The sequence below is a fragment of the Marmota monax genome, unplaced genomic scaffold (genome assembly GCF_021218885.2).
Source record: "Marmota monax isolate L192 unplaced genomic scaffold, Marmota_monax_Labrador192_F-V1.1 WCK01_AAM20220418_F8-fsc00020, whole genome shotgun sequence".
NCBI lineage: Eukaryota > Metazoa > Chordata > Mammalia > Rodentia > Sciuridae > Marmota > Marmota monax.
Genome location: NW_026692912.1, coordinates 4,947,497 through 4,954,794, shown reverse-complemented (window position 1 = coordinate 4,954,794; position 7,298 = coordinate 4,947,497). Strand labels below are relative to the sequence as shown.

The 7,298-nt window shown below is 41.7% G+C and overlaps 1 non-coding gene across 1 annotated transcript; it reads right to left on the bottom strand.

Moving 5' to 3' along the window:
* Window positions 1-6: 6 nt before the first annotated feature.
* Trnav-cac (transfer RNA valine (anticodon CAC)) lies at window positions 7-79 on the bottom strand. The gene has a single exon. It is a non-coding gene; the product is annotated as a tRNA-Val (tRNA).
* Between the last annotated feature and the right edge of the window lie 7,219 nt (window positions 80-7,298).

Genomic DNA, 7,298 nt, shown 5'->3' with positions numbered 1-7,298 from the left:
TTTTTTTGGTGGTGCTGGGGATTGAACCCAGGGCCTTGTGCATGTGAGGCAAGCACTCTACCAACTGAGCTATATCTCCAGCCCCTAGATAATTCTTTTATCATCTATAATATGTTTTTAAAAACTGAGCAGGGCATATGCCTATAATTCCAACTTAGGAAGTTGAGGCAAGAGGATCTTAAATCCAAAGCCAGCCACAGAACTTAGCGAGGCCCTAAGCAACTTAATGAGACCCTGTCTCAAAATTAAAATTTTTTTAAAAGGGCTGGGGATGTGACTCAGCAGTTAAGTGCCCCTGAGTTCAATCCCTGGTACCAAAAATAAATAAATAAATAAATAAGATATTTGAAGCCCAGAGAAGATGACTCTTTCTTATGACTGTACTCCCCATGAGGTTGCCTCTGGATGAACACTGGAATCAGAAAAAGTAGAGCCAGCTTCCCGAGCCATAAATGACTGAGATTTTAACAAAGAATGGGATCTGTGTTCTTTATTAGAATCCTCTGGGCTACAAAGTAGGGGGAAATGGTACCTGCTAACTTGTTCATTCAACAAATACTTATTGAGCTCCTACTCTGTACCAAATGCTGTAACAAACATTAAAAATAAAACTTGATAGGAGGTTAGAAACTGGGGGTGGGGAGGTGAGGGAGGGAAGGGAAATCCATGAATTTCACGTATTTCTTTTCTTTTTTTTTTTTTTTAATATTTATTTTTTAGTTATCGGCGAATACAACATCTTCTTTTTTTTGTATGTGGTGCTAATGAGGATCGAACCCGGGCCGCACGCATGCCAGACGAGCGCGCTACCGCTCGATTCTCTCTCCTCTGCTTTTCTCTTTGCACCTGAATCATCCCTTCTATCACTATGAATAGATGCTCTTTGTTTTTCAGTTTTCTAGCAGAAAGTAGCCTCTGCCAACCACTCCCAGTCATACATTATCACCTCCACCAAAGAGAACAGCCAGACCATTCAATTGGGAAAGACTCCAGACAGAAAGCTGGGCGCGGTGGCACAAGCCTGTAATCCCAGCAGCTCAGGAGGCCGAGACAGAAGGATCCCAAGTTCAAAGCCAGCCTCAGCAACAGTGAGGCGCTAAGCAACTCAGTAAACCCTGTCTCTAAAATACAAAATAGGGTGGAGGATGTGGCTCAGTGGCTGAGTGCCCTGGAGTTCAATCCCTGGTACCCTCCCCCCCCCAAAAAAAAAAGACTCCAGAAAGAGGAAAGATAACAACACAAATCAAAATAAAATGACAATTTAAAAACAAAACTTGACTGATAAGAGCTGACACATGCATCCATACTTGCATATGTAAATATCATGTGCTAAGCAATGTGGTAATCCCTCTGCATTCATCACCAGGTTTAACCTGTGCAACAATCCTGTCAATATCATTGTACTGGGCAATGTTTAGCAGGTGGCTTTCTAGGAGGAAAAAGTCGTGGTTCATAGTGGTTGCCAATTTCTGCAGTGTAAATACATAAGAATTTTAAGCTGCTAGTGTCATCCCTAAACACAGAGTTGGAAGAGAGATACACGAGAGCCTCTTGTGAGCTGGTAAGATGTGACACACCACTGCCTGCTAGCAAGGTAGTTCTCTTCCTTCCTTCCTTCCTTCCTTTTCCAGTGCTGCAGATAGAAATCCAGGGACTCAAGCATACTAGTGAACATTTACCACTGAGCCACATCCCCAGCCTGGAAGGTACTATGTTTATGCCTATTTTCTTACACAGGACAAAACAGACACGATGAAGTAAAATAACTCCTTCAATTTTGCCCAGAAGAATCTGTATTAGAACCCGGGCTGTATGTTTGCCAAAGTTGAGGTCAAGGATTTAAGAAAAGTAATATAGTTGAGCATATATAATGGTGCCATGCTGGTCTTAAATTCTACCAGTTAAACTCACTGCTTAACAAAATTAAAGATTAAAAGATTTCATATCCAGCCAGGTGTGGTGGTGCACACCTAGAATCCCAACTGCTCTGGAGGCTGAGGCAGGAAGATCACCTGTTTGAGGCCAGCCTGGGAAACTTAGTGAGACCATGTCTTGAAATAAAATTTCAAAAAAGGGCTAGAGTGTGACTCAGTTGTACAGCCTTGCACAAAGCCCTGGGTTCGATCCCAAATACTAAAAGAAAAAAAATGAAACAAAACATTCAGATGATCTTGTTGGATATCCTCATTTTAAAAAGAGCCATTTAGAAGGTTGGAAGTGTAGCTCTCTGGTAGAACAGAGTGCTTGCCTACCAGACACACAGCCCAGGGTTCAATTCCCAACACCAAGAAAGAAAGAAAAAACAAAGGAAGTGAGATACAGCTAATGAAAGGTATAATTTTCAAAATCAGACTTGGACTTAGAGATTACCAGAGGATTTTGGTTAAGAACTGAGGGTGTAATTTGCTGGTAAATACTTGTCTGGCATGTGCCAGGGGCCCTGAATTCATCTCCAGTGCAAAAAAAAAAAATGGTTCCCCAAAAAAGTTTTATTTCTCCTTTTTCTTTTCCTTTTTAAACAAAAAGCACAAATACTTTTAGTGATGCTATGTATCTTTCCAGCCCAGAAGGGACAGATGGAAATGTTCATGGGATGAGGAGACTGTGCATTACTTTTGGACGTCTGACTGCATTTCTTTCCCATAAGCCTAACCCTGCCACAGAGCAAAGGTGGAAGGACCTGTGCCCCATGGTATTCCTTAAATCTTTGGACTCAGATGTATGCTAGGTGCATTCCACAAACAAAAAAAAAAGGTTCTCTGACTCGACTAAAGCAAGAACCCAGTTGAGATCTGAACCTGTCTCTCTCCACCTATTCCTCATGCACGCCATTCTCCCAAGCCCAGGTGATATCTGAGTGAGGCTCAGACACAGACTGGGCCAGACAAGATGTCCAGGCCTGGATGGAAGATTGGAGCTTTCTATTCTAAGAGAACCAGGCTGCAGAAACAACAACAATATAGCAGGGAACTGTGAACCAGAACTGGCACTAGTAAAGGTGAGTGACAGTGTCTGGCACTTTGAGTAAGTCCCCACAGGCCACACTGTAGGAAGGATAATTTGAAAATTATCTAGTGGAAAAGTGGAAAAGTCAATTCATATGTATGAAAGTTTAATAATGTAATTGTGTAGGATCTTAGTCCGTTTTGTGTTGCTAAAATAGAATGCCACAGACTGGTAATTTATAAGGAAAATATATTTATTCTTACTGTCCTAGAGGCCAGGAGGTCTAATACCAAAGTACTGGCATCTTGCTTGCTGTGTCATCCCATGGTGGAAGGCAGAAGGGTAAGAGAACACATGAGTGAGACAGAGGCAAGAGAGGGTAACCCCACTTGTAGAAGAAATCCACTCCCCTCATAATGACACCAATCCATTGATTGCCTCTTAAAAGTCCCACCTCTGGACACTGTTGCATTGGGGATTAAGTTTCCAACCTATGAACTTTGAGGACAGTGAAATCATACCAGATAATGTGTGCATGTTAGATAAAGGAGATCCAAGGACCTTGCTCCAGAGCTGACACAAGTCCCTGGCCCTCTGGGAAGATGCGTGAAAGCATCTATAAAGAAGAGGAACAAGGTGATTGACTTCCATGCCCAGGTGTGCAGATGTCACATGGAGTTCCCCGTGCCGCCCCAGGCATTTTGTATTCTCCACATGCTGAAGCAAGCAGATGTGTCCTTTTCTTCATTGTTATTTCCATTTTAACCAGAAAACAGTGCATACCTCAGAGCCCAAGGGCATTCCCTGCAAACTCCAGGCTTCTTTATCTCTCTCTCAGCAGCAAGGTTTCCCTGTGACTTCACCTGCCTAAAGGTGGAAGGTTCCATGTTTTTATTATGGCCTTTCTATGGGAATAGGGAAAGAGAAGGAGATGTAACTTATTTCTTACCTCGTTGTCTAATGCTGAGTTGTGCTTTTTTACTAATACAATTTTTATATATCAAACACTCATGTATTATCCAGCCAGGGCATAATCTAATAATGGTTCTTAAATTGTAATTAATGGGTCAGCATTTTCTTAGAACAACAACAAAAAAAAAAAATCTAAGTGCATCTATTATAGTCATGGGAAGTATTATTTCATGAAACTTGCTTATTTATATAACATTTATGCTAGGGTCATGATGTGAAATATACTTATTGTGAGTTCTACTGAGTTTGAAAGCCCTTGATATAAGGGGCCTCATTTTTGTCAGGGATGGCCTAGTATAGGGAATCTCTAAGTGAGCATCTGGGACCAAGAGCAGGAGCATTGCCTGGGAAATGCAAACATCAGACCCAATCCAGACATCCTGAACCAGAACCTGAGGGGTGCAGGTGTGGGGGACATGTGGGAAATCCAGGTGACTCTGGTGCACATTCATGCTTGAGCCCCACAGGTAAAGTACAATAGAAGACTGATTAAAAACATTGATGAAGCATTAGAACAAAAGAGTAATTACAAAAACAATTGGCAACACTTTTGATAAGAATCCCAGATAAACAATTAGAAAAGCAGATTCAAAACTCTTATCAAAAAATTAAGCAATTAGACTTCCACTAAGATCCACTTGGTAAGCTTTCCCTCTTCTAAAGGGACACAGGCGTCCACACATATGCACACACAAACGGCATCTTATTAAGTCCTCCCCAAACTCCAGGACATCAGTCATAACCCATTCTCCTCGGAAGAGGTAGGGAAAGGCACAGAGATGAGGTACTTGGTTCACAGTCACACCACTAGGAAACGGTCGAGCCCAAATGGAAGCACAGATGTGCTGAAGAAAATTCAAGGCATGATAAATGATTATGACAAAATTCTCTCAAGGCAAATAAAATATGCCCCATCATTTTTTTTATTGGTGTCATATCTAGAGCTAGGCACCCTGTAATAATGGCAATATTACATGAGGTAGACTAAAAATCACCCTTGGTTGAACTGACATTTAAATACAACTAGGTACCATGTATTTTATCTGGAAACTTCAGGTAGACCTGAAAACCCACCACAACCAACCAAAAAAAAAAAAAAAAAAAAAAAAGGCTTCCCCAGTGGCCGTGCACACAGGGCTCTGTGGCTGTACCAGGGAAGGAACACTTTCCTCTGTCTGGAAGGACCAAAGGAAGCTTCACAGAAGACTGTGTGGGCCGACGTGGAGGGATGATGAGCTTGCTGGTGATGCACATGATGGATGAGTGTAGTCTGACAGGCAGAGACGGGGAAGAACGTTCCAGATGCAGGGAAGAGTAGAGAGTTTGAAAATAATGCCTGGGGTGCATGAGCAATGCGGGGAGGGGGAAATGAATGTGAGAGCCTGAACATGAAGGGGTTTGGCAGGAAGAGGAATGACTCAAAACTTCATCCTCCTGCCATGGACAGGAGAAAATTCAAAGGGCAGAGTTGACACATCTTCCTTCTTTTGACACTTCTTCTTTCTGATAATCAAAACTTGGACTAAACAGTGTTTCACAAAATGTGGCCTGTGAACTAATGGTACCGTGAGAGACCATTTCAGGGTAATAGGAATTTCTTTTGCAGGGAGAGGGGCATACTGAGGGGCACTTGACCACTGAGCCACATCCCCAGCCCTATTTTGTATTTTATTTAGAGACAGGGTCTCACTGAGTTGCTTGGTGCCTCGCCATTGCTGAGGCTGGCTTTGAACTCAAGATCCTCCTGCCTCAGCCTCCAGAGCCGCTGAGATTACAGGCCAGCACCACTGAGCCCAGTCAGGAATTTCTTTAAGAACAATTGAAAGTCTTAATTTGACTCTTATATGTATACTTTATAAAATTAAAATGTTATTTTTAGAACAGTTGTAGGTTTACAGAAAAACTGAGCAGAAACTATAGAGTTCCCTTGTATCCACCTCTACATTTCTTTTTATTCTCTTTAACATCTCTCTAATAGTTGCTCCTCCTGCTGGAGAGATTGGCAGGGTAGGGCAAGAGAAAGAGAGTGGTTGGCCTTTGAGTCTTGGCTAAGCCTCATACCAAGTAAGAATTCAAAATAAAATCCATTTTTTTTTCATTGTAATCCTTTGGGGAGATTATTTCTACTTCTGAGAACATTATAGATTATAGAATACACTAAATCTGAGCCCATTATCTTTTCCCCTTCCAATTCCACCTGTATTTGTAAGTATTCATCTTCTATTTAAGATGTGATAATTTTAAAAAATTGTGTTGTAAGAAGAATCTCTATTCCAAAAGTGAATAGATTAAGTGTGCCTCCTGGGCTTGTTATTTCTAAATTGGGAAACTGTAGGTCTATTCCCATTGAGACAACTTCCTAAGGACCAAGGCTGTGGTTTTCCACCTTTGTGTGTGCGGTGCCTAGGATATTAGCAGGTACTTTGTGGAGACTTGTAAATATGGGTTAGATGAATGACTGAATGAATGACTCCAGGATTCCAAATGCAATCAGGAATGCATTTCTGTTACTACCTAGAAATGCAGATAGAGATGGAAGGAGAAAAGATAATGTGCTCAGATTCTATGATCTATAATCTATAAACTGGTCCTATGGGAAGGAGCAAAACTGTCTATAGGTCTCATTATCTTGCCTGTAACACATAAAAACAACTCACACACTGCATGGCTTCTGTGCACTTTACAAGGCTCTAATCTGCCCCCACACGGATCACATTAGGAGGGTGAGAACCAATAGTCAGCCCAAATGCAGACACAATAAACATCAGCAGCAGCCAGGAATGAATCTACTCCATGTTGGGACTGGCTCTGTCTCTATTAATCAAGCTGGCAATTAATCACTGTCTTTGGTTTTGAAGCTTTCCTGTGGGGGCAGCATGCAGGAATGGAAGAATCACAAGCTCTGAAATCAGAAAGAGCTCAGGATGCAGCTGTGACTCAGTCACTGCAGAGCCAGAGGCCTCCCAGGGCTCAGTTTTCTCATTTGTAAGCCAGGTTACGATGGCTACCTCCAAAAACATCATCAAGAGCATTAAATGAGATAATGTGCAGTGTTTTGTGTGGTACCCGCCCCTAACAGGTATTCAAGAGTGGTAATGATGGGGGTGATGAGGAAGATTGTCTTTTCATTTCAACCTTTCCTACCAGATTATAATCTTACTGAACACATTAACTTTCTTCTTTCTCTCTTTATTCTCTTCCTCCTTCCTTCCTTCCTTCTTTCCCTCCTTTCTTCTTTTATATTCCCCAACAGTCTCTGGTTTAAAGTATAATAAAGTGGTTGGGCATCCCAAAGACAGCCAAAGAAACTGAAGTGTTTAAATGCTCAGTGTTTTAGTGCTTTTCATAAACCTGACAATGTTTAACCAAGGTAGGGTAAA